The sequence below is a fragment of the Oryctolagus cuniculus genome, chromosome 13 (assembly GCF_964237555.1).
Source record: "Oryctolagus cuniculus chromosome 13, mOryCun1.1, whole genome shotgun sequence".
NCBI lineage: Eukaryota > Metazoa > Chordata > Mammalia > Lagomorpha > Leporidae > Oryctolagus > Oryctolagus cuniculus.
Genome location: NC_091444.1, coordinates 101,907,169 through 101,935,090, shown reverse-complemented (window position 1 = coordinate 101,935,090; position 27,922 = coordinate 101,907,169). Strand labels below are relative to the sequence as shown.

The 27,922-nt window shown below is 39.7% G+C and overlaps 1 protein-coding gene across 21 annotated transcripts in view; it reads right to left on the bottom strand.

The window, feature by feature from the left end:
- Positions 1-27,922, bottom strand: part of ZEB1 (zinc finger E-box binding homeobox 1) — a 184,588-nt gene that overhangs the window by 134,174 nt on the left and 22,492 nt on the right. For 3 of the 21 annotated variants that reach the window (XM_070056077.1, XM_070056076.1, XM_070056082.1), the window contains exons 1-2: positions 5,964-27,221; positions 650-5,596 (exon numbers count right to left, since the gene is read on the bottom strand). The exons of 12 other annotated variants lie outside the window; for them this stretch is intronic. The gene's annotated coding sequence lies outside the window, so the exon portion shown is untranslated. Of the gene's footprint in view, positions 1-649; positions 5,597-5,963; positions 27,222-27,922 lie in introns of those variants that run through there. 6 more of the 21 variants (XM_070056083.1, XM_070056084.1, XM_070056079.1 and 3 more) reach the window with 5 other exon arrangements.

Here is a 27,922-nt window from a genome sequence, read left to right as displayed (position 1 = left end):
AAAAAAATGTGATAATGTGCTATATTGTGAATAGATACTCTACTTTATTTTGATGATATAAACATTTTATCGTGCAAATTTAATATTTTCCACAAGGGGATAGTAGCAGTGATACATTTTTTAAATCCCTAATGCTAATAAATAGATTTTATTACACTTTTTTCTTTCCCCCTATTATTTTACAATGGAAGGATAGAACGAAACAGTATTCAACAGAAACAGATTGTTACAAAGAAATCAAATAAATTCAGTTTTGCATAAATTTATTTAAAAGTTATATTTTATTCAAGTGATATTTATATATACTTTTAAAAGATGATAATTAGCTAAGCAACTACAAAAAAAACCTAGAATTTGTTACAAGTGGGCATGAAATATGCAACTAGTTTTTCATAAGGATTATTTTTTATCAATATTATTGAAAAGATATTTTCTCATCAATATTAAGCATATACATCTCTTGCTTATCTATTAACCATTCTTTGCATTTATTTTATTGAAAATATAAGTAATAATCATAAAATTAAATAGTTGGCATTAATTTGGTTAGATTTTAAAAGTTTTGAAATTTTAACACAAATATAATAAGTTGCTTTGCTTCTCATATATCCACCGACACACACATTATAATTTAAATCAAAACTCTTACCATTACGTCCTTGGGACAGTCACTCCGTTAGTCCTTCTTGATAGTGCCCTCCTATGTCAAGTGGACAGTGGCCAACTCACACAATGACACTGGTGTGTTCTCATCTTCAAATGGCAGTTTTCGGCCAATTGCCAGTTGAGAATTTAAACTGAAAACTAAATTACCCAAACTTTATTAAGTTGTTCCCACACCTACCAACTGATAATGAGCATTGCCTCTACATTGGAAAATGTATGCTCGGACTATGATCTACCTCCTCTCACGTAGTAATAATGTGCTTGATAGAAGAAATGCTATGATAAGAAAAATTCCCTACAAATTCCAGTATCTTCAGAGAACAGTTTTAAGAAATTTTCAATCCCTTCCCCAAAGAGTTCCCTCAGTTACCTCAGAACCCCAACTGACACATGAAGATGGTGTTTATTCAATGAAGTAATAAATTATAGTCACAAATTTAAATTCTGTCAATTTAGACTTCACCCAAAAATTAATGTTTCAAAACATTTTGCCAATACTATATATATATTCATAAAATATTTATTAAATCAACTACTTGTAGTAGTACATGTTAAAAGTTACACTTAGAGATCTGCTTACAGACATCATTTTTGTATTGAAAAAACAAAATTCTAATAACCAACTTATAATTACATTGCAAAATGACTCACCCCTTTTTCTGTATCAATTTAGGATCTTTTTCTTTTGACAGATACCCTTTGTAAAGCCTACCGATTATAAATGATTTTTGAGCATTAGAATTTTGCTTTGCTGCTTCTCAAATCCTGGGCATGTTACACTGTTTCCCAATGCTGTTACTGTATCCCAGCTATAAGCTGGCTCATTTCAACAGTTACTATTTATCCTTCACAACTTTGGTCTTCAGCAAACATACAACAGAGTAAAGATGAAACAAAAACATGAAAAGGAAAGAAGGATACTACTTATCCTTCTCTTCCTAAGGCATCATGCTTACCATGAAAATCATTACTTTCAACTATAACAGGTAAAAAATTAAGAGCACATAACTATGTAACTATGAAAGGCTCAGTTCAGAGATCCAAACGTGGCATACATCTCAAATTATCACACGTTCTATGCATGACACTTCTCCCTCTCACACACATGTACATGTGTGCATATACATGCAGGGCCATCCAACCTCCAACTACACAGGTGTTCTCCTATCAATAACACCTGATATCAAGGTGTTATATAAGGGACTATAAAGTGAATAAGCAGCTTATGACTAGATCAAGAGAATCTGGCTTCAAAAATAAAGCTTAGAGCTTAATAAAATTGCTGTTTATCACAATGATTCTAAAACAGTCTGATGTTCTAGAAACAGATTTATTTCATGCTACCCAATAATTTTAGATGAAAATTCTCAATAGCAATAACACTGATGAATTAGTCAGAGACTAACAGGGTTCTGCCCTGTTGCTGTCTGATCCAAAGGGAAAGTTAAGCTCCTTTCTCAAAGAATTTATCATCTAAAACTTGACTGGGCGGGGGAAAGGGTATGCTGCATAAAGACACGTACGTGGCTAGGTTTCCAAGAGAGGAGAGAGCACACTGGGCAGCTTAAATCATTTGATTAGGTTCATCCCCTGTGGGGCTGATCTGAGAAGACTTTGCATCAACAAGCATTTTTAAAGCAGAAAAGATCCGACTACCTTTTACTTATTGAGCATAATGAAACCCACAAAACACACAGTGATTAAAATACAGAATATGGCTATGGAAGTATTCATGTTCACACTCTGGAAGAAGATCAAAGATAAATGCCTTAGCCGAACGAAATTACAGAACATGGAGATATCAAAAATAATTGAGACTTCTAGAACAAAAGATATAATGCCATGTTCATTTCAGTCATCCTAATGTTTCCAGTACCCATGACAGTAATTTAATTTTTAATGTAGCAGACATAATACTGAAAAGTCACCAAGAACAAAATCATGAACCAAAAACCACACAGGCTGATTCTCTAGATGCAAATACTGTCAGTGATAGCACATCTACACAAGCGAGCTGGCTTCACATCCCACCATCAACGAGCAACAGGTGCCTTGCCAATGTGTTTTTGTGTTTCATGTAACCTTAATATTTTCTATGCATTCATTTATACGAGTTTTCAAATTTAACACTACTCCTCATTTAATACATGAAGAAAGAGACCCAGTAATTTACCCAAATTCACACAATCAGCACCACAACCATGATCCCTTAGCAACAACACATGCTTCTTTCACTGTAATCAAGAAAAAAAAAAAAATCTATACCCTAGAAACAGATAGAATTTTACTAGGAAATTTTCAACTTTTTAACTCCTAGGGTAAATATCAAATATTCAGATCATCAGCCCAAGAATGCAAAGAACCTATCCATAAGCTAGGAGAAGGAAACAAGTACAGAGAACTAAATGTGATTACCCCGTCTTTAAGTCAGCTCTAAGGAGACAGGTACTCAGCCTTCCATTCAGTTCTTACAGACTCAGGAGTATGCGTTTGAAGAATTATAAAGTTTTATCTAAATTCTCTCTAGAAAGACAATTCTCTGGAATTTTCCAGGCATCATGTTTTCCTTTCACTTTCCAGCACCCTGTTTTGCCCAGTTTTTCATAGACTTTTTAAGCATACCACATGGATAGCATTAGCATGAGTGCTTCAGATGAGAAAACTCATTCCAACTATATATATAAATGGGCAGGCAAGATTAGTTCAGAAAATTTGTAAAGGAGAAATAAAAAAAAAAACAAACACCTGAAACATTGTTTAGGTTTAGGTATAAGGATAAAAGGTGTTCTCTAACTCAATGTAGATCCCATTATCTGTTAAGAGTCTTAACTCACAAGCTGTTTCCAGTAAGGCACAACATGCTTTTTCAGTTCTACCAGACTCAAAAGTAACACCCAAAATCATTCACCAGAACTCTTTCGAATAGGCAGAGAAGTTAAATTAATGTCCACTGCCACCACCACCACCATGTACTAACCTAGAGTCTATGAACCAAAAGGGCATGAAATATTCTTACTATTAGTTATTAAATTATTTTAGCATGAAAACTGAGATTTACCCTATCTATTAAAGCAAAAAAATACCTGCTTAAGGAGTTACATTCCAGGTGGTCACAAAGTACCATCTCAGTATCTGATATATATGCAGTAAATATTTGTGCCCACACATCTATGTGTGGATCTTCATGGTGAAAGTGTGGTCTTTCTAAAAGCATGTCCATTTGTTAGACAGTGTACTATTTTAAAATTTTCCTCCATGTGCTAGCTTTGTGTGTATACATCTACTTTATCACCCAGAATTTTGATAGGCTTTTAAAAGCAACAGAGCACACGTGTATTTAGGTCTAGTGGTTGGAAATATTCTGTATAGGGTTAGTATACTTATACGTGCCAATTTACATTAAGAACCAGCTTACATTCATATTATTCACAGCAATTCTTTGCAATGTTGGTTTTTAAAAATCAACCAATGAAACACACTTCTTCCTTTTCATTGATTTTTATCATTGTTACAAAAATGTTATTTTGGAGGCAAGTTATTTAATTTATGTCTGTTTCAGTTTCTCTAGTTGGAAAAGGAGGGTAACAACAGCACCTCACCACACAGGGCTTGCTGTGCACATTAGGTAAGTTAGTTGTGTCAGCTTCCTAGCAGAGTGCACCCAGCATATCAAACGCCTTGAAAGCGGAGCTCTTACAATCATGTTACTTACATATCATCATCATTCTCAAAGTCACCACCATCACCACTTTCATTAGTGTCTCAACCGAGTCTCAGTAAAAAGGCAGATTCTACTTTAGCATCACATCAAAGCTCAAAAATATTGCATTAAAGAAAGGTATGCAAGATATTGCTCATATGATATCATCTTATGAACACAGTAACCAACCAACAAGCAGTGAGATATTTTTAAACTAGAAAACACTTCAGTTTTAAAAAAAAATCAGAAAGCTTTACTTTCTTCTTCCAAAGACACACATCCTATCCTCCAAAGCAAGAGTTATTTTCCAGAGTAATAGTTTCCCAACTATTCCAGAGTAGATAGGATACAGAGGAAATAAGGAATTGTGGGCTCAACAAAGAGTTGAAGAAACTTACACAGGCCTGCCTGGTAGGAACAGCTAGCAAGCTTACCTCTGCAAATCTCACAGGAGCAACACAGTAATCATGTATTTGAGCACCCACTATGGGTGTGCTGCCCTCGCAGTAAAAGGGGCTAGGGGCATGGAACATGGAATAGTGCCCGGGACAGAAATGCCACCTTCTTCTGAGCATCACAAAAGTCTTGTTCATTGATCAGCATGAGTAGAGGCACAGAGGAAAGATTTCAGTTGGAATCCATAGGAAAGGCTTCCCAGAAGAGAAGAGATCTTTGCCAGATCTCATGATAACTAAGATCTTTATAGGCAGAAAGAAAACAGCGTGGGCAGAAGCTCCACAGCTGTTTCAGCACAGCACACACACTGAGCACCGCCAGCCAGAACAGATATCTGATTCGTGCTTCAGGGAGACTGTCTGGGCAATGGTATGCATAATGGGTCATGTTATGACAGTCTAACCCTGGCCTTGAAAACGGATAGAGACAATAATGCAAAGGACTGGTTCACCCAATGGCTCTGAGGAAAAAAAATTCATTAAAGATGATTTAAGTCTTAGTCTTATTTCTTCTGGCAACTTCCTATCCTGTGTTGGTAGGATGAGAGAAGGCAGACAGCAGAAGCTGTAGGAGTGCACTTAGGGGTGGCCCCAGAGAGCTAAGAGTCACAGTGAAGAACTAAGCCGTGGCGGCCAAGGTGGAGAGTGGCTTCCGCACAGGCTTGGGAGTGGGTAAGTCACACGTGGCCTAGGGTTAATTAGCTCTCATTTGCTAGAGCCAAACAGCTCCCAACTGCTTTTTCTTTATAATACATCAGAAGGCATCAGCGTATTACTGAGGAGGAAAGAAAAAAACAGTTTAATACATAGAATGCTCACAAATCATGGTAATCTAGAGATTAAAAATTAAGTTATATTCCTTGTAGGGCATATCAGTGTATTTTAATACAGTTCATGGTGTAAAATATTCACAAAGTTAGCCTGTTAACAAGAAGGAATCAACAATAAATCTTAGTTTTACTCATTATGAATGAATGTATCAAGTACTTGTGGATAAATTTCAGTAATCAACAAAGCTAATTTCTTTCCTGCGAGAGAGAATTACTGTTCCACTGAACCTACCTTTAACTTATCTTACTAACATTAAGCATAAGGACGTTTAAATCCCAATCATATCTGACTCTCACCCAGTCCCATCCTACCTTTTCATAAAAACCTGATAGGCCGCTTCAGCAGAATCCCCTTATGTTACATGTGTGATCGTCTCAACAAAATGTTCCTGTGGTTACCGCGATATGTACACATTACTCTGAAAGACAGGGGCCATGCTGGTTTCATTTCTTCCTCTGGTACTATCAAAATGCTGAAGTACTAGTTATGTGTCTAGTATACCAATTAAATGGATTATACCCTATAATATGATTTGTGTATAGGTTAAATAAAAGTATCGACTATTATTAAAATTTAATAGATACGCAATTTACTATAGCACATATATAGTGACACTCACTGTAGCAGGTGCATCACCACTGCTGCCATGGCACTAGTAGATGCAAAATGGCTTGAAAACTCTGTGGGACTTTGGTAAGTATATATGGATAGCCTTCTGTATCCCTGGGTTCCAAATATCTGGGGAAAAGAACATGTTGCTGGTATGTGATATGTCATTAGTTCTAGGATGGTTGCATCTGTACTGAACACATACACATCTTTCTTTTCTTGTCATTATTTCATACACAATGCAAGGTAACAACTATTCACGTGGCATTCAGGTTGTAAATTATATATTATGGCCAGCGCCGCGGCTCACTAGGCTAATCCTCCGCCTAGCGGCGCCGGCACACCGGGTTCTAGTCCCGGTCGGGGCGCCGGATTCTGTCCCGGTTGCCCCTCTTCCAGGCCAGCTCTCTGCTGTGGCCAGGGAGTGCAGTGGAGGATGGCCCAGGTGCTTGGGCCCTGCACCCCATGGGAGACCAGGAAAAGCACCTGGCTCCTGGCTCCTGCCATCGGATCAGCGCGGTGCGCCGGCCGCAGCGCGCCGGCCACGGCGGCCATTGGAGGGTGAACCAACGGCAAAGGAAGACCTTTCTCTCTGTCTCTCTCTCTCACTGTCCACTCTGCCTGTCAAAAAAAGAAATTATATATTATGAGTAATCTAGAGATGATTTAAAGTACAGAGAAGGTTTTGTAGGTTCTATGTAAATTCTACTTCATTTTATATAAGGGACTTGGGCATCATCGTGTTTTATCTGTAGGGTGGGGAGTGGGAGTCCTGGACCAAAATCCCCTGTAGATACAGTACATAGCAAGAGACAACTTTGCAATGAAAAAACAGCACATAGTTGCCTGTGATCCCTTTGGAGATACTGAAACATTTCAACATAATTTTATTTAAACAAAACAAATGCTTTCCACATTCAAAATTTTTGCATCTGAATTTATATTTGTCCTCAGAAATATTCCAGCACATCTTATTCACAAGATCAACCAAATTAATCAGCACTATATTAATCACATAATATTTATTTCTGAATACATTAGAGAGACCTTAAAAGCAACCATATTTTAGGGATACTGACTCACTAATCCTCATAGCATCCTACTAATATAGGCAGTTGCTATTTCCAAAGTAAGTAGATCACTTATCTTAAAGCAAAAGGAAAGAGAACTAGCACCTGTAAAATACCTCCTATATCAGATTTAAGATCCATTATTTTTAAATCCTCATCCACAGCCTGAAATATAAGAACAACATACCCATTTTACAGCTATAAATTCACTTAAAAGTCCCAGAGCTTCCAACTGATCCAACTCTAATTCCCATCCTTTTTTTCTAGCTCCGTAGTCTAAACTCATCCTTCTTACAATACTATCTGGAACAATGCCAAATACCATGTTAAAGAGACTAAGTCAAAAGGGGGCAGGGGCATGGGGCACAGGGGAAGTACTAAGTAAAATAAAGCAAACATCGTAAAGCCCAATTACTTTACTCATTGAAGTGCCCTTCAAGCCAGTGAAGAACCCTCTTTCTCTTACTTTATTCACAGATACCCTTCTCTGCATGCTAGTAGTTTCACAAATTAATATCAAGTTTAGGAACACAGAGATACCACCTAAAAGCACAAAGCAGTGCCAGCTACTAAGAACTATTTTTTCAAAAGAAAATTAGCATTAAGACATAGCCCAGTAGCTCTTGAAGACATTATATTAATAAGAGATTTAACAACAATCCTGAGTCATTAACATGCGTAAGATATTCTAAAATATATTACAATAAGAATGGTTAAGATGAAATGTTCTAGCAATCAGAGAAGATACGCACTGAAGATCTGAAAAAAATTACAACTGAATTTACAATAATGCTTCATAAATAAGATCTTAATTTATCTAGAAATTTTCAGGAAGTGTCTATGCTATCATTTTATAATTTCCCAACAGGATACCATATGCAAAAATAAGAATGACAGATTTAGAGGGAAATATTAAAATTCTAAAGCCAGAAACTTTTAAAGTTTAAGACAGAGAAAACTATGGAGTATTCATTAACACTAGCTGACAGTAAATGGTCCCCCTTTCAAAAGTAAAAGTGTGATTCAAAACGCACTCCTGGAGCCCTCAGCACCCCATGAAGGAGGGAAAATTTTTGTTATTCCACTTTACCGCTCTCTCATTTCCCTTTATCTCATTAAGACATCTCATTTTACTTAGAGAAAAATGCTGTAACACATAGTATGAAGGGAGAAAACAGCTTTACATTTTAAATTTATGTGAAGTCTGTAGGAGTTTTCAAGCTCTCAATACCAAGTTGCACACAGCTTGGATCTTTAAAAAATGTCACAGCACAAGTGCCAAAAGCACAGTCTCTCTGGCATTTTAAACAAGGCTTCGCACAATAATTAGCACTGCAGTAGGTAATTTAACATGTGTGACCCTTTGTACAGTGACAATTCTAAAACATAGCAGCCAAGAGCATAGTCATTTATTTGCTTTGTTACCCTGATTTAGGAGGAAAAACAAAAGACACAAGAAGACTCAACTACACACAAAGAATTAACACAAAAATGTGCAAATATATATAAATAAAGTTTAGCTGAAGGAACATCAAATACTGAAAAGTCAGAGCATGGTCAAAGATAGAACTAAACTGGCAAATGAGAAACATAAACCATTTTGGCCTAGATTTTTTTGTAATGACTGTGACCCAGATACTAAAATATTTGGCTAACACTCAGAAATCTAAAACCTGAAAGAAATGAAATATATAGTCAACTGCTTAAATATTTTAGTCAAATGTTAAGTAGTTATATATTAGTATGTTCTATATGAGAGTTTAAAACTTTAAAAAAATTACTTCTTTCTTGCTTTGTAACTTATCCCCTTAGTTATACTTCATTTTTATAATCTGGCAATAAAGATGACACTATTTACAATAGAAATTAAGGTACAAAACTCTTTTGAAGAGAAGGACAGAAAGATAACATAAACCTTTCAAAGTAACAGTTATTCAAGGAGTGGTACTTTTCTAAACTACTTTGTTCCATATATGGTGTACATAGTTTATTCTACAGAAAGGGTTCCATTAAATGACAACAGAATTTTAGGAAAAACTTTAATTTGACTCACTTAGCAGATTTTCTGAATTAGCTCTGCTACAGAGAGTGCTAGAAGACTGGAGGCAAAATAGATTCCCTAGGGACTCACCTTGTACATAAAGGCTTTAGAGGAGAAGGTAGTGTTTCACACAAATTGAAATTTCAGGTAAATACATAATTCTTACTATGCTTGTGCTAGACCATGTTGAGTGCCTATCCATTCTCTCCTCCCCACTAATCTGTGATCTGATCTCTATACCCACATCTCTCCCTGGTCAAGGCAGCTCGGTGTAATCCATTATGGTAAGCCCAACCCCCTTATCAATCATTATTTAAAGTACAGTTAGAATTAAACAACAGTAGGCCAATGGGAAGCAAGTTAGGAGAAAGAGTGGACAGAAACCTCTTAAGGAAAATAAGGTATATTACTCTGAGAAACCAAGAGAAGTTAATTCTCCCTTTAGATCTGAAGGAGGAAAACACAATCTTCATTGCAACCAGCAGCCATTCTTTTTTTTTTTTAAGTTTTATTTATTTACTTGAGAGGAAGAGTTACAGACAGTGAGAGGGAGAGACAGAGAGAAAGGTCTTCCTTCTGTTGGTTCACTCCCCAAATGGCCGTGGCAGCTGGAGCTGGGCCAATCCGAAGCCAGGAGACAGGAGCTTCTTCCTGGTCTCCCATAAGGGTGCAGGGGCCCAAGGACTTGAGCCATCTTCCACTGCTTTCCCAGGCCATAGCAGAGAGCTGGATGGGAACAGGAGCAGCCGGGACTCCAACCAGCATCCTATGGGATGCTGGCACTGCAGGCGGAAGATTAACCTACTGTGCCATGGCGCCGGCCCTCTAGCAGCCATTCTTTAACAGCAGTATTGGGAGCAAGGCAGCAGGAGGTAGAAAGAGCAGGATGGAAAGACAAACTGAGTCCTTGAGAAAAATCACTGAGCCACTGGCATAACTAACCCTAATGTATGTCTCTTCTGATACCTTCTTAGTGAGTCAACCAACATTCTTTTTATTCAAGCCATAATTAGTTTAATTTTAAAACTAGTTAGCTATTAGGAAACTAAGACTTGCCAAGTTCTATTTAATGACTTTTAGAACATTATAAAATATATTTTACCTCATTTGTGGCTTTTAAAAAATGCTACATACTATTTTTATATGTCTATTACCATATTTTGCAACTTTTGTATAATGATTGTATATTATATTTGTCAGAGGGAAGGGTATATTTAGAACATGTTATTACATCAAACAATTCACCTCTTTTTTTAAAAAAATATTTTTTTATTTGAGAGGTAGAGTTATAGATAGTGAGAGTGAGAGAATGAGAGGTCTTCCATCTGCTGGTTTACTCCCTAAATGGCCACAACATCAGGAGCTGCACAGATCTGAAGCCAGGACCCAGGAACTTCTTCCAGGTCTCCTGTGCAGGTGCTGGGTTCCAAGGACTTGGGCCATCTTCTACTGCTTTCCCAGGCCATAGCAGAGAGCTGGATTGTAAGTGGAGTAGCTGAGAGTCGAATCAGCGCTCAAAGGGGATGCCAGCACCAGAGAGGCGGAGGATTAAGCTACTGTGCCACAGCGATGGCCCCTACCTTTTCTTGATTATCAGTATAAATGTCAAATCAGGAGGTGGTGTTGTAGCGTGGCCGGTTAACCAGCAGCTTGCGACACTGGAATCCATGTTAAGGTGTTGGTTCCACTCCTGATTGCTCTGCTTCCAATCCAACAGCCTACTGACATGCCTGGGAGAGAAGCAGAGTATGCCAGAGTGCTTGGGCCCCTTCCACCCACTTAGGAGAGCTGGATGGAGTTCCTGGCTCCTGGCTTTGATCTGGAGGAGGGAGCCCTGGTTGTTGTGGCCATTTAGACAATGTCAGTGGAAGATCTCTCTCTTTCTCTCCTTTCGTCTGTCACTCTGCCTGATAAATAAATAAATAAATTTTTAAGAACCATGTCGAATTATGTTTTTAGCACAGTAATGCTTTCATGGGCCTGTGATGTATGCAGATTGCTATGCTCTTCAAATCGATCTTGCTCTGATCTCAACTGTCTCTTGTTCCCGCAATACTTTATTCACCACTCTCCAAGAACCTATAGACTCTAACAGTCCTTTGGTCCCCTACACCCTGCACACTGTCATCCCACGTTGAGTTCCAAGCTATGCATATTCATATGGTTGACGATACTAGAAGGATGCTCTGAAGTAGCTTTAAAATGATGAAGATACGAGTTTTTCTTTGAACTAAAGCTAAAAATACGGACGGCTTGCCTTGTACCTATAAAACAATCTTATTTTCTCTTCTTCATCCCTTCCTTCTTTCAACATTTACTTTACCTACAAATAATTTTGACCCCTAACTTCACAGTGTACCCTTTCAAGGTTCTGTAAGACAAAACAGCAAACTGGAGACCTGTAAGCCAAATGTACCCCCACAGAGACAGGGACAGTCACAGAGGGTTTGAAAAATATCTGCATTAGTTGCAAACTAATTCACATAAAAATCTGTATTTCAGCATTGTCCTGAAGAAACTGAAAAATCTGGCAACAACTGGCTTAAACAAATCACATGACAAAAGCAGGTGCGCTAGAGTATCAGCTGTGCTGCTCCCCACTTCAACAAGTACAAATCGTCTGGGACCCAGTGCTTGAATCTCCCTTAAGTGAACTAACTCTTCAGAGTTAAGGCCCTTACAGGTGTTTGATTATGCTGTCTCTGATACAATAGACTATTAACAGCCGTGAGTAATAGCCAAGACCAACCTACACACAAGAAATACTACTAAGAAGGTATAGCAGTTTATAAGGAATTCAGGGAAGTATGTTCACAAAATGTTTTCCTCCTAAATATTTAAATTTAACTAGAAGTTTATTTCTAGACCCAATGATTCAAAGAAAATGGTTCCAAATCCTTATCTAAGTTCTGATCAATTAACCAAGAATAGAATACTAATTGATTTTCAAATGTGATATTAATAAATGATATGAACTCAATGCGCATACATCATGTATGTACAAATTACTTAAGGGATTTAACATATAAATTAAATGCCAAAATCTCTTTTAAATTCTTCCTATGCTAATTATAGAGTTAGAAACAACAGGGATTAGCTCAATTCAAAAATTATTTTTTAAGGAACAATGCTTTCTAAACTGTATTGTACAATGTATTCAATTCCTAACATTAAGTATAAGTTACTGAAAGATTTTAGAGATGATCTTACAGGGAAATTCAATAGATGACACAGTAACAATACTAGCTTTAAATTTTGGTCAAATACCAAGCTTTGTCTACATCCCAAATTTCAAACCTATTCACTTGTCTCCTACTCCACTGCTGTGATAACCTGAAATAGCTTCTAACAACATTGCTTCTAGATTTACTGAAGTCTGATGTATGGTTTTCAGATGAAACTTTAATCATGGCACACCCCTACTTAAAACCTTTCCCTGGCTTCCCTAGATCCCTTAGGATAAAGGCCAAAATCCTCAACAAGAATACATACCTGCTCCCTGCTTTCTGCTCCACCTCTATGTCTCCCTCTCACTGCTCAGTCACACTGCCATCCTTTGAGTTCTTCCTCTTACCGTTGCAGAAATCCGTGGCCTACATTGTTCCACCTAACTCTTCTCCCAATCCTCAGGTCTGGCTAACTCATGATGCTTCTTTCTCATCTAAGCCTAGAAGTTAGCTGTCCTTCCCTGATGTCACCACCAGCACTCCCAGAGAATCACTTGTAATTATTTGCCAGGTCTCAGTCCTTACCAAAGTTGTTGGTTTGTCTAACTGTCTACTGTCTTCCACTATCACTTAACACAACGCTTGACATGCAATAGCACTTGGTAAACACCTGTTGAGTGAATGGGTCATAATAAACTGAACTCAAACCATAACTAAATGAATTATTGCTGAAAAGGTAGCACAATACAGTTGACAGCATCAAGTATCTGAAAGTTTTGGGAGACTTGGGAGTAACTCCAGCTCTACCACATATTTTGTGACCTTAAGTCTCCAACAATCAAGATTTTTTTACCTTCAAAAAATGCTATTTAACACTTGCTCTGTCTTCTGATGCAACTATTGGAGATATAGAAAAAAAAAGAATGTAATTTCTTAGCTCAAAATGCACATAGTTTTCACTATAACATTTTTCAAGAAGAGTTTTATAGTAGATAGTAGAGAATCCTGATATTATACAATTAACAATACCTTGTATTATTATATATATGTGTATGCTTGTATCTATGTATGAAGATCAACACGACTAAAATATGTCTTTTATCACTTCAGTTATCTGCATCAACAGAACCATATATGGTTGAATTTTAAATTAATTTTAAATCCCCTAATTACCTAATAAAACATCTTTACAAAAATAATTATAATGTACCATTGAAACAAAGTTACAATGTATGCAGAACTGCCAGTGACATGTGGCTGATTTGTGGTAACTGAAGTTTTCTCGAGCAGAAAAAAATTCTAGAATTTTTTTAGTTTCCTAACCTTTTAAAAAAAGATTCACTTATCATTTATTTATTTGAAAGGCAGAGTTAGAGAGAGAAGGGGAGAGACAGTGATCTTCCATCCGCCTGTTTTCTCCTTAAATGGCCACAATAGCCAAAGTGGGCCAGGCTGAAGTCAGCAGTCAGGAGCTTTACCCAGGTCTCCCACAAAGGTGGCATGGACCCATGCACTTGGGCCATCCTCCGCTGCCTTTCCCACCTGCATTAGCAGGGAGCTGGATCGGAAGTGGAGCAGTCAGGACATGAACTGAGGCCCATATGGGCTGCAGCATCAGAGGTGGTAACTTAACATACTATGCTACAACTCTGGTCACTCAAGTGAAAATTCTAAGCAGGTACCAAATCTGTCTATTAAAGTCTTCTGGATGACTTTCAACAGAAGTTACTTAACTTCTATTCATATGTAATGTAACTAGGGGAAAAAACCAAATAACTAAATAGGAAATAGAAACCTAGCCAAAGTAATTCCTAGATGTGCCTCAGAATTATACTATCAATCTGAAAATCCAGAGGTCAAAAATAGCATGTGGCCACAATGCCTACAGCAAAAAAATTCAGAATAATCCTTAGATCAAATGTTCCTCCTCTCCCAAGAAAACAATTTGTTCCAAAAAGTTATTAAATCAAAGGATAAGTCTTTATAACTGATGATCTCTTAGAATCAAGAAAATATGATAATATGCATGAACATACTCTGTAAATCAACTATTATACAAATAAGTCATTCTAAAGGCTTTTACTGTGTGTTACAAAAGGGAAAAAAGGTGCTTCACATAAAACTTCAAAGCTTATCCCCAAAATGAGAACATGGGACGATATTACAATGTCACTAATTTCTTTTAAAGGAAGTAAAAACATCTCCCTTTCCTGCCCCCCGCTTCCCTTTAACTTTCTTTTTTTTCTTTTAAGATTTATATCATTTATTTAAAAGACAGAGTTACAGAGAGAGAGCAGGAGAGGCAGAGACAGAGAGAGAGGTCTTCCATCCGCTGGTTCACTCCCCAGATGGCTGCAACTGCCGGAGCTGTGCCAAACCGAAGTCACGAGACAGGAGTTTCCTCCGGGTCTCCCACGTGGGTGCAGGAGCCCAAGGACTTGAGGCATCTTCTACTGCTTTCCCAGGCCATAGCAGAGAGCTGGATCACAAGTGGAGCAGCCGGTACTTGAACTGGTGCCCACATGGGATGCCAGTACTGCAGGCAGTAGCTTTACCTGCTACCCCACAGCACCAGCTGACACTTGCTCTTTTACAGTGTGATCCTGCTAATCCCCCATAGAGAAATGAAGCCTATGTCCCTTCCACCTGATCCAGCCCGGCCTTATAACCATTTTGACTAATAAAATGGACAGAAGTGATTCCAGGTGACTCCAAAATCAGGGCCTTAGTAGGGCTATACAATCTACCTCTGCCATTTGAAACATTCCTTCTTAGAATCCAGCTACCATGCTACCAGGAGGCCCAGGTAAGTTCGAGAGCATGCTTAAGGAGCACTGTGGCCCTGGGCTAGCCCCAGCCGCCTTCCAGCCGGCACCCTGCCCCTGCACCCACTCTCAGTCACATACAGGAGACAATTTCGGACTGCCTCACCTTCTTAGCACATCAACCAAGACCACACAGCAGAAAATTCACTTAATAAAACCCTTGAGATGAGAGAGAACAGCCACTAAACTTGGGGGCTGTTTGTTACACAGCAATTGGTAAGAGAAACACAAGTCCCTTAGCCTTTTAAATGGCCAATGGAAACCCCAAATATTTGGTTTCTATGACTACTAAAATAGAATTGTAAAAAAGTCAAAGTTTTAAGGATTAAACTAAGGTTTAAACTTCATTTAGATAAACAACATGGTTCACCACTTAAAAATCATAATGAGTCATAAAATCACAATGACTATGAACATACCAAAAAGTCTGGAGAAATAGAACTAAAAATATGAGTTTATTTTGCTGCACAGTTTTTCTATTACATGAAAAAAATATACAATGCTTTAAAAAACTGTTTAGCCTGGGCAGGCCTTTGGCTTAGCGTGGGTAAGACATGGTTGGCATGCCTGCATACCACGGCCTGGGTTCAATCCCCCACTTGGGTCCTGACTCCAGCCACCTGCTGATGCACAGTCCCAGGTGCAGCACTGTGACTCAAGTGGGGAGTCCCTGGCACTTGGACTGAGTTCCCACCTCCCCGCTCTGGCCGTGGCCATTGTCAGCTTCTAGCAAGAGCACCAGCATTTTGGAAGCTCTCTTTGCCTCTCAAATGAAAATTTCTTTGAACCAAGTAGACACATACTTTTAACTCCATTTTCCGTTAACGTTTTTGAGGTTTCCCCATATTGATGGGTAAAGTTAAAACTGACTGAATCAAGTCTTTTTTAATTTAATTTTTTAAGTTTTATTTTTTAGCTTTCAAACTTAACAATTTTTAGCATTTTGCCACATTTACTACATTATGCACATATACAGAGACACTATTTTTTTTTCCTGGAAAACAGGTATTAATATCACACAGGGAGGGAGTCACGATAATGGCAACTTGGGGAAAGAAGGGTATTTTGTCATGTGCATGGGATGACTCAGTGACATGACAGCCACACCGCTGTTAACTCTTAGAGAAAAAGAGAGGAATGTGTCTTTCTGGGTCTGGCTTAGTTCACTTAGCCTAACCATCTCCAGTCCCATCCACTGTGCTGCAAAAGTCAGGATTTAGCTGTTTCATATGGCTAGGTAGTATTCCATGGCAATATTTTACACGCTTTCTTTATCCAGTCATCAGCTAATGGACATCTAGGCTGATTCCTTATCTTTGCTATTGTGAGTTAAGTTGCTATAAACATGGGAGTACAGACATCTCTTTTATATGCTTACTTTATTTCCTTTGGATACATTCCCAGGAGTGGGTCATATGCTAGATCTATTTGAATCACATCTTAAAAAATAAAGGCAACACTTGAAATTTGAAAAAGAAAGGAAAATAGGGAACAGGACAGAGTTTGGTTATTGGTTATATCAAAGTAGAGCATAAAGATTACATCTGTCTGTATAAATTATGGATTATATATAAAATATTATATAGCCATATATTATGGATTATTGTCATATGAAGAATTAGCATACAATAAATTATTAACACTGGATTATACTAAATAAAGTATGTTATCCTGTTTAGAAATTTAAAGGTAAACATTTTAGTGAAGTAAATGCATAATGGAGAAGCACAAAATGTTTATTTGTAAGTATTTCCAGTTGATAGCAGTCTGGATTACAAGCCATTAGTTTAGTTTAAATTTCTGTTACATGGCCATAGAACTTTTGTTATTCCACAAAATGTGGTGAATGCAGGGAGATTAAAAAAAAAAAAGTTTAGATGTCCTCTGAAGGCTATTAGTTACTAATTGATTAGAAAAGTAGGGGTGCAGTTGATTTACAAAGGATAAACCTGGTCTCCAGTAGTGCCGTTATCAGAGAACACTGACAGGTTGAGCAGACACCTGCCAGGACCCAGTGCAAGCACTGAGACGCTTGTAGTCTAGAACAGCAGAGGGAAAACAAGCCGGCACACTTGATGCTAAAAGACAAGGCAGAAATATGGAATTCCACACAAACAATCCACATAATCAACATAACTCTTGGAAAATAATTTTACAATAAAAATACTTTTTAAAAATGTCATATTTTGGCCGGCGCCGCGGCTCACTAGGCTAATCCTCCGCCTAGCGGCGCCGGCACACCGGGTTCTAGTCCCGGTCAGGGCGCCGGATTCTGTCCCGGTTGCCCCTCTTCCAGGCCAGCTCTCTGCTGTGGCCAGGGAGTGCAGTGGAGGATGGCCCAGGTGCTTGGGCCCTGCACCCCATGGGAGACCAGGAAAAGCACCTGGCTCCTGGCTCCTGCCATCGGATCAGCGCGGTGCGCCGGCTGCGGCGGCCATTGGAGGGTGAACCAACGGCAAAGGAAGACCTTTCTCTCTGTCTCTCTCTCTCACTGTCCACTCTGCCTGTCAAAAAAAAAAAAAAAAAAAAAAAGTCATATTTTACCAGACTAATACAAATTGTTAATTTACTCTAATAAGGTTGTTTCTGAAAAACTACATGGAATTCAATTATTTACTCTAATTCAAGACTTAATTTTACTTTGTAGCAGATACTATGAAAGATTCTATGTCCAAAAATAAAGTGTATTTCACTAATAAAAGATATTTCAAGGGAATCCTCTGATAAGGATAGGGTTGAGCAACTGATGACGATGGCTATATTTCTTTTCAGTTGCTACCAGAGAACACATTCAAGACAGATTCTTCGTTCTCTTACGTGACCCCAAATATTCAGCTAACACTGAGGTTGAAACTATGCCCAAACCCTTGCACATTCACACAAAGTTGCTCTCTGGCTGTAAAGGAGCCTTTTAAAAGGGAGAAAGTGAATATAATGGGGGAGAAAGGAACTGGGGAGAAAGAAAAGGCCTCTTTTGTGCCATATGAATTATTTATTCAGTCAAGCAATGAACTCACTATTTCTAACTCTACAATCTATCAAGGGGCTCTAAATAGCGAATTCAAAGACTAGGAAAGTTTAAAAATTATCACTATTCAGCCAACTTGTGTTTTTTCCACTTGAAAACATTTTAGTAATATATTCTTATCCATTAATTTGTGTTTTTAATTTACAAGTTTTATAAATCGGACCCAAGCCATCAATTATTAAAACAGACCAAAAAACCAGCTGACAACGCTCAGCGTCTGCTATTAGGAATCAGCCAACTACTCCGTCCTTGTTATTTGTAATTTAGGAAGCTAATTACCCACGTGCTCATTTGTGACCCTCCTTATATGCGTCTAACTGATAACCACATATTTTAATCTGGTCCAAGAAAATTCCTCTCTTCTGGTGAGTGCTGCTCAGCTTGATTCTACCAAAGTCTCTGGAAGGCAAAGCCCAGTTCTTTATCCGCACAGACAGGCTAGCGTCAGATTTCTTCCACAACCATTAATGATGCTTGGTTGCCTAAATTATTAATAGAGATCAAGTCGCCTTTGAATAAGGGCAGAGATAAGGTAATTGCTTCTTGAAAAGAGAAGTAATCAGGGCTAATCTACACCCAAATTACATTTTCCTATGTACCTGAGATGATAAGGAATTTTTGCCCTCTTTCTCATCAGGAAATAATTTATTTCAAAAAATATGAACAGAATAAAAAGACCAGAAATAAACACACAATTTAAGTCAACTGATTCTCAACAAAGATGTGAATGATACACAACAGGGAAAGCATGTCTCACCAATAAACACCGTGGGGAAACAGATCTTACCAGTAGAGGACGAGTGAGACTGGACCTCCAACTCACACCACACACAAACATCAACTCAAATGGACTGAAAACTTGAATACAAGAACTGAAACTATAAAACTACTGTAGGAAAATATGGGAGGAAAGCTCCATGACATTGGTCTGGGAGGTGATTTTTTGGATATGAACCCCAAAGCACATACAACAAATGTAAAAAAATAGACAAATGGATTATATCAAACTATAGAGCTCTGCCAGGAAAGGAAACAATCAAGAGTGAAGAAAACCTGTAGACTCCTACCAACCAGGAGAACACATCTGGAAATGATACATATGATAAGGGGTTAATATCTAATCTATATAAAGAACTCAGACAACCCTATAGCAAGAAAATAGCCAGATTAAAAAATGAGCAGAGGACCTAAATAGACATTTCTCAAGAGTGTACCTACAAATGGTAAAGAGATGTGTGAAAGAAATGCCCAATGTCAGAAATCAACAGGGAAATACAAAAAACAAGCACAATGAAATATCACCTCACATCTGTCAGAACAGCTGTTCTCAAAAAGATGAAATGTAACCAGGCTGGTGAGGATGTGGGGGACAGATAACTCTGTACACTGCTGGTGAACATGGAAATTAGTAAGTCACTATGGAAAACATTATGGAGGTTCCTCAGAAAATTAAAAACACAAGCAGAACTACAGTACAGTACAGCAATAAAGTCAGTGTGTTGAAAAGAGACCTGCGGCACTATTCACACCAGCAAAGACACAGCAGCACCCTGACTGTCCGTCAACAGGTGAATGAAGAAACTAAGTGCGTAGATTTCCAATACATAATGGAATACTACTCAGGCTTTAAAAAGACAATGCTGTCACCTGGGACGGCATGGATGAACTGGGAGCATGTTATGTTAAGTGAAATACCACATGATCTCATCTGTCTCTGGAAACTAACACTGAAGAGCACAGGCACACAGAGCACGCCTGTGGTTGCCAGAGGCTGGCTGGGAGTGGAGGGTGCCCAGGTGATGACCAGAGGACACAAAACTTCAGTCAAGCAGAAAGAATACATTCAAGGGATCACCTGCACACCATGCGACTACAGTTAATAACATGCCCTATAGGGAAAACTGCCAAGAAAACAGATTCCAATGTCACCACAAAAAATGATATAGATGTGCAGTGTTAAGTATGTTAATTGGCCTAAAAATGTACACAGGTATCAAAACACCATGTTGTACATCAAACAAAAAATTTTGTCAATTTAAAAAACAAAATCAACAAATAATGAAAATACTTTGTCTTTTGTGTAAATGGATGCCTCTTCGAGACACTGTTTATGCTTGCATTGCTGGCACTGTAAGCTAAAATGTTCACAGAACACAGCTTCTTTTGCAAAGCTGCACACCCGCCTTCTCTACTGGAAGCTGCTGAAAAACTCCCAAGTTCGAGAAGCAGTGTCTATATAATTTTCCTGGGCTCGGTTCTCCTTAAGATAAAAAGCAGGAGGGAAGTCACAGGTCTTGTGCTTCTGCCCTAACTTCCTCCCCTCTCTAGCGTCAAGAGCTGGTTTTTGGTTTTTTTTTTTTTTTTTTTTTTGGACAGGCAGAGTGGACAGTGAGAGAGACAGAGAGAAAGGTCTTCCTTTGCCGTTGGTTCACCCTCCAATGGCCACTGTGGCCGGCACACTGCGCTGATCCGAAGCCAGGAGCCAGGTGCTTCTCCTGGTCTCCCATGCGGGTGCAGGGCCCAAGCACATGGGCCATCCTCCACTGCACTCCCGGGCCACAGCAGAGAGCTGGACTGGAAGAGGAGCAACCGGATCAGAATCCCGCGCCCTGACTGGGACTAGAACCTGGGGTGCAGGCGCCAAAGGCGGAGGATTAGCCTAGTGAGCCGCGGCGCCAGCCGAGATCTGTTTTTAACAGATGGCGACAGCTCCCAACCTGGCACAGCAAAGGTTAGGAACCATCCCTGCAGACCTCATCTGGTGCTCTCCCGCCATGTCCCCACCAGCCCTCCAAAAGGATGCTGAATTCCTACTGGACAGCACGAGCTTGACTGAGAGCCTCTGCAAATGTACTTTAGCAGTATGGACTGCGAGGCCAGTAATTCTACTCCCAGGACTCAATCAACCTAGAAGAAAACTCCAAATCTTTAGACGCAAAGATCCCTGTCAGGTAATTACAATCACGTCCAACAGTATGGGACGAAGGTAAGCCCACCTAAGAACTGCAATGGGACAACATGCAGTGCAAATCAAAGTGTGAGAGCAGTGCTCAAAGACACACTCCTCTACGTCACATGGTGTGTCTTGTGACGGACCAGGTACAAAAATGTAAGAATGTTCATAAACAAATGTTCTCAAGCAAACAGGTACTTAGCTCTTTTCTGAGATTCTATCAAGACTGACAGAGAGAGGAGCAAAATCTTATTTTAAGTAGGCAGCAGTTATAGATGGAAAAATGGTTTTCTCTCTCTACGAAATACATTAACTGCACAACTCGCGCCATCATCGCTCACTTTAATGGCAACAAAAATCTGTCTTTGTAATCACTTCAGAGTGGGAATCAAACACAATTCCAAAACCCCAAATAAAACTTCAAACATCATCATTATTAAAGCTGGACTGCCATTTTACTTAGGAGAACTGGAATGAAAATCTTGCAAGTGTTTTGAGATTGTTAAAAATGTCCTCTTTTGAAGTATGACATCCCACTTATCAAAGCTTTAAACTATCCTCAGTAGTTAGAGGATTGGAAAAATCTCTAAACCTTGTTTAATCGTAACCCCAAGGAAAAGGATGAGTCAGCAGCAGTACAGTCTGAGGGTGATAACTGACATTACTGAACATGTATGACTACGCTTTTAAGAGAGAAATAGAATTCATGATGTCTATAAATTAACAAGATTTATTAAGTTCCCTTTACACAATACAGAGCAAGCCCATAAAATGGCAATGAAAAACTTGATTTTTTTCTCTAACAGGATTTTTTTCTTCTATTTTAGTTGGTATTTCATTACTCTCTCCAATCAATGGTCTGTTGTTAGATTTATAAGACCTAATAAATAAGAGCATGAGAATGCTTCTCCACCTCAAAGAGAAAAAAAAAAACCTGAATATACAAAAACTCAATTTATATACTAACTTTTTGCTAAAAGATGTAATATTACTCCCAATTTAAGATAAACTGCTAAGGGAAATTGCTGAAACACCCCAAAAGGTACTGTTTTACTCAAATAAGTACTAAATTCTCATCATTCTATATTCTGAATCTAAGATTTCCATTTATTTAGATTTCCACATATATAGATTTCCATATATATATTCTCATTTGCTATTATGCTTCTGTAACTAGGATTCTATAAAATCTTACAATCCAATTACTAGAAATAACTCTGAAGTTGTTGAAGAAATGAAGTTAGCAAGACATTTTTCATAATTATGTTTGTGGAGATGGAAGTCTTTCACACAAGGCATTGAATAGAACTTTTTTTAAGAAACAAAGTAGATGAAGTACAGTGAACGAATTGTCAAGTTAACTACTAGTTCTTTTATCAGATGGTCCACTACAACCTCCTTACATTTTAACAACAACTGTTTACCCTTTTTTCCAACCGAACTAAGAAATTGTAGCTTTTGTTGTAAAACGGTTCTATGATCTAAACCAAATGCTGTGACTTAGGAGGCTCTCAGATCTCTCTATAAAATGAAGCAGGTCAGACAGATTTTGAAGGCCACTTTAAAATCTGCAAGTCCAATGATTGTCTCTCAGTCTTTTTCTTTTTTAAAGATTTATTTATTTATTTGAAAGAGAGAGAGAGAAGGAGAGAGAAAGAGATGGAGGGAGAGAGGGAGGGAGGGAGAAGGGGAGAGAGAAATCTTCACTCTCTAAATGGCCACAATGGCCATGGCTGGGCCAGGCTGAAGCCCAGGAGCCAGGAGCTTCTTCCAGGTCTCCCACGTGGGTGCAGGGGCCAAGTACTTAGGCCATCCTCTGCTGCTCTCCCAGGTGCATTAACAGGGAGCTGGATCGGAAACGGAGCAGCCGGGACCCGAACTGTTGCCCATATGGGAGGCGGCTTTGCTCACTCTGCCACAGCACAGGCCACTCTGAGTCTCTTTCAAAGGTTCAAAGGTGACAACAAGGAATTAGAGTAAAAGAAAATATTTTCACCTTTTTCTGACTTTTGTCTGCAAAGAAAAGTTTTCTACACTTTCCTAACATTGTCAGTGACTCCCCTGGAATCCAGAAAATGAATTTCCTTGCAGGAAAAGGAACGAGGCTACTTCTGCCTGTCCTCTCTAGGCTACCTGCTCCTAACTCCAACCAGGCAGGGTCTCCAGGGGGCCTGTGGAGAAGACCCACTAAGAGGCTACTCTAAGGGTGTTAGCCTTTGGTTTGGTTGTCTTCACGGCAAACATCAAGGCTTCTGCAAAACAGTTTCGCACAGTCAGACAACTCAGACTGTGGTGAAGAGCAATCATACTTGGGGCACTTGTGCTCTGTGTCAAAGGTCACTTAGCCCTAGTTCAGCTGCTTCCTACTAAGATTTAAAGTAGCCAGAGCACACAGAGCCGCCAAGCCAAGAGTACATCTGTTCTCAAAGGCACCGTGGCCATCATCTTCTCCAACCTTTTAATTACACAGATGTCATGACACCTTGTATTAACTCTGACTTTATTCAGAGCTACTCCTAGGGTGATACTAATTTTTAGGAAGGACATACATATACAAAAACAAAACACAAGCATAATCATACAACCACAAAATGAATATTTCTATATGTTGAAAGCTATGCTTTCAATGTATATGATAAATAATTAAATCTTAGGTTTAGTACAATCCTATAACAAATTATTCCATTTTTATTTTTCCCTGAAGAGAAACATCTAAGATGCAAATCGCAAAGCTATTGAAATACATGAAAAGAAATCAGAGCCTTTTAAAGGAGATGAAATATCATATTGAATAATCTTTTAAAAACAAAATAAGATTGACTGCTTAGGTTATCAAAACATTCTGAAAATGATCAACTTAAAATGTTAACTGTAATTTAGTGCTAAAATGAATTGGACTTTTTTTCCTGTGATACAATATAACACAGAAAGCAAGCTTTCAAAAGCTTCTAGAAACAAAAGCATTCACACAGATGTGGGGGCGGGGAGGGTAAAAGGGTCAGCAAGGGAACTGGGAACAAAGGGCATCAACTGGGCAGTGGCTGAAGATGCAGAAGAAGAAGAGCAGGTGCACTTTGTTCTTGCCATCCTTGGGCTGTGTGCCCAACAGCTACCAGACAGAAAGGGGCTCGAGGCGCGACACACTCTCTCTCTCACACACACACACACACACACACACTGACACATACACCGACACACACTCACACACTGACACATACACCGACACACACTCTCATACACACACACACACACACACCTTTGTCCCAGTGGGTGGAAACAGGGAGGGAGCTTTTTTGCAGGGAACAGATACATTTAGAATTCATACCTTAAGTATGGCTGGCACATCAGGTAAGATCGAACAGTTTCGTTATTTACATTCAAATATTTTTGAAGCTTTGCAGCAAGCTTAGCCACATGGGGGTCAATTAATCATATTCAGCAAATCAGATCTGACCTTAACCAGTGTTTTAAAGGCAGAGACTCAAAGCAAGAAAATGACATCTCTTCCACTCCAGCCACCTAGTCCTATCTCCTCATCTGTTGAGAACTGCCTCATAATCTTCCTCTCTATCCACACTTCTCATCTCAGGAGTTTTCAGAGTCCAAACAGACACCCAGAGAACCGCAATGATAAACTCTCCTCCTCTCCGTCCCAGTCCTACCTGAAAACATCACAAACTCCAACACGGTCTCCCCTCCTCCATCCTCACTTCACAGAAGTCTCCAGGGCCAGAATCCCTGTTTCCTGCCAGCTCCAGAACTGGGCTCAGTTCTCTCTAGTGGCTTTGCCACTACATAGCTGGGTAAATTACTTAATTTACTCAATTACTTGCCCAGTTTCCATATTTGTAAAACGAGAGTAACACCATATATCTCAAACTCACTAGCTTATTCCACAAGTATCTGGGCCAATTTTATACATCTGCTGGGAAAATGAAACAGGTAACAAAACATACCTCCCTGCTCTCTTGGAACTCATCTTCTAGAACCTTCTTTAACAACTAAAGTTGTGAGGATTAAACGAGCTAATATATGTAAAGAATGAAGTACAACACACAATCTGCAACATTTGGCACAACTGATCATCTAATCTGTTCTAACTTTAACACTTTAGTTTCCTTAAACTCACAACTTTTATGTAACAGCTTAGATTAACGCTACATTTTATCCTCTTCTTCATCTAGGAATCACAGCTATGTAGGTTTGTTCTATTTAAAAAGAAGTGGTTTCTAGTTGCATCCTCCGGATGCCACATGATGATTTCATTTTTTTCTGGTCAGCTCCATTCCTAAATCCTTTTTTGGCCTTTTTCTCTACTTGATCATGGAACACTGATGCTCCCCAATATCCTGTCTTCTCTGCATTTTTCCTCCTCAACCCCCATATGCTCCCTAGATGGTACCATGGTTCCAATCATCCCTTACAAACTGACAAATTCTAAACCTGGGTTTCTAGCCCAGTCCCCTGTTTACATCTCAAGGTTCATTGCTGGCACTACCACTGTGGCACAGCAGGTTGAGTTGCTGCTTGCAATGCTGGCATCCATACTGGGGCACTGGTTTGAGTCATGGTTGCTGCACAGTCCAATACAGCTCCCTGCTAATGTGCCTGGAGAAGCAGCAATGATGGCCTAAATACTGGGGCCCTTGCCAACCATGGGGCAGACTCAGATGTAATTCCTGGCTTCAGCCTGGGCCAGCTCTGGCCATTGCAGCCACTTTTGAAGTGAGCCAGCCGATGGAAGCTCTCACTCTCTCTCCCTCTTCCCCTCCTCTCCTTCCTTGTCACTCTAAATTTCTTTTCTTTTCTTTTCTTTTCTTTTCTTTTCTTTTTTTTTTTTTTTGACAGGCAGAGTGGACAGTGAGAGAGACAGAGAAAGGTCTTCCTTTGCCGTTGGTTCACCCTCCAATGGCCGCCGCGGCCGGCGCACCGCACTGATCCGAAGCCAGGTGCTAGGTGCTTCTCCTGGTCTCCCATGCGGGTGCAGGGCCCAAGGACCTGAGCCATCCTCCACTGCACTCCCGGGCCACAGCAGAGAGCTGGACTGGAAGAGGGACAACCGGGACAGAATCCGGCGCCCTGACCGGGACTAGAACCTGGTGTGCCAACGCCACAAGGTGGAGGATTAGCCTAGTGAGCCGCGGCGCCGGCCATCACTCTGAATTTCAAATAAATAAATCTTTTAAAATAAAGTCAATCATCATATAAGACCTCTCCCACTGGTTAACTCACTACTCAAAATATCCAAAACTGACTTCCTCACATTCTCCTAAGTTGACTGTTACTCACTTAGGTGCTCTCGTCCGCTATCATCACCACTCACTCAGTCATCCTAGCTACAGACTCTGGAATTAAACTGTCAACTTCTCCTCCCCAAACTGGTCATTTCTAAGTACCAAGTCCTGCTGCATGTGATATTTACCAAAAAAAGTGCACTGTCTCTGAAGAGTCTCTAAAAGTGAGAGCAGGCCAGATCCATAGTCTCTGCTCTGAAGGAACAAGCATTAGAAGTCATGTGTTTATGGCCGGCGCCGCGGCTCACTAGGCTAATCCTCCGCCTTGCGGCGCCGGCACACCGGGTTCTAGTCCCGGTCGGGGCGCCGGATTCTGTCCCGGTTGCCCCTCTTCCAGGCCAGCCCTCTGCTGTGGCCAGGGAGTGCAATGGAGGATGGCCCAGGTGCTTGGGCCCTGCACCCCATGGGAGACCAGGAAAAGCACCTGGCTCCTGGCTCCTGCCATCGGATCAGCGCGGTGCGCCGGCCGCGGCGGCCATTGGAGGGTGAACCAACGGCAAAGGAAGACCTTTCTCTCTGTCTCTCTCTCTCTCACTGTCCACTCTGCCTGGCAAAAAAAAAAAAAAAAAAAAAAAAAAAAAAAAAGAAGTCATGTGTTTGGCCAAATAAAACCACTTGTGACTGAAAGCTAAGCTATCTGAAGCAGCTGACAAAAAGCACCACCAAGAAAATCTGAAATCCTTAGAAATGACATATATCATAAACATACGGCTATAGGATAAGATCCTCTCCCAAGGAAGAATCCCTGAATGCAAGGCCATCACCCAAGCACAACCTCAAGTGGATGGAGAATCACAGCTCTAAAGGTTGTGTCTGAATCTTCTCTATCTCAGGGCCCTATTAGCTTCTTCACAAATCATTTATAATTGCCCAATTTTCTCTAGTCCCAGTCTAATCGTTTTCCTGTAAGAATTTCCCAGACGACATCACTCTCCCACATTTATAAACATTATCATTAAACTTTCTTATTTATTGTTTGATTTCTTAAAAGGATTTATTTATTTATGTGCAAATCAGAATCACAGGGAAAGAGGAACAGACAGAAAGATCTTCCATCTACTGGTTCACTCCACAAGTGGCTGCAATGGCAGGGGCTAGGGCAGGCCAAAGCCAGGAGCAAGGAAGGAGCAAGGAGCTTCATCTGTGTCTCCCATGTGGTGGCAGGGGCCCAAGTACCTGGGGCCATCTTCTGCTGCTTTTCCCAGGTCATCCACAGGGAACTGGATCAGAAGTGGAGCAGCTGGGACTCGAACCAGTGCCCACATGGGATTCTGGCACTGCAG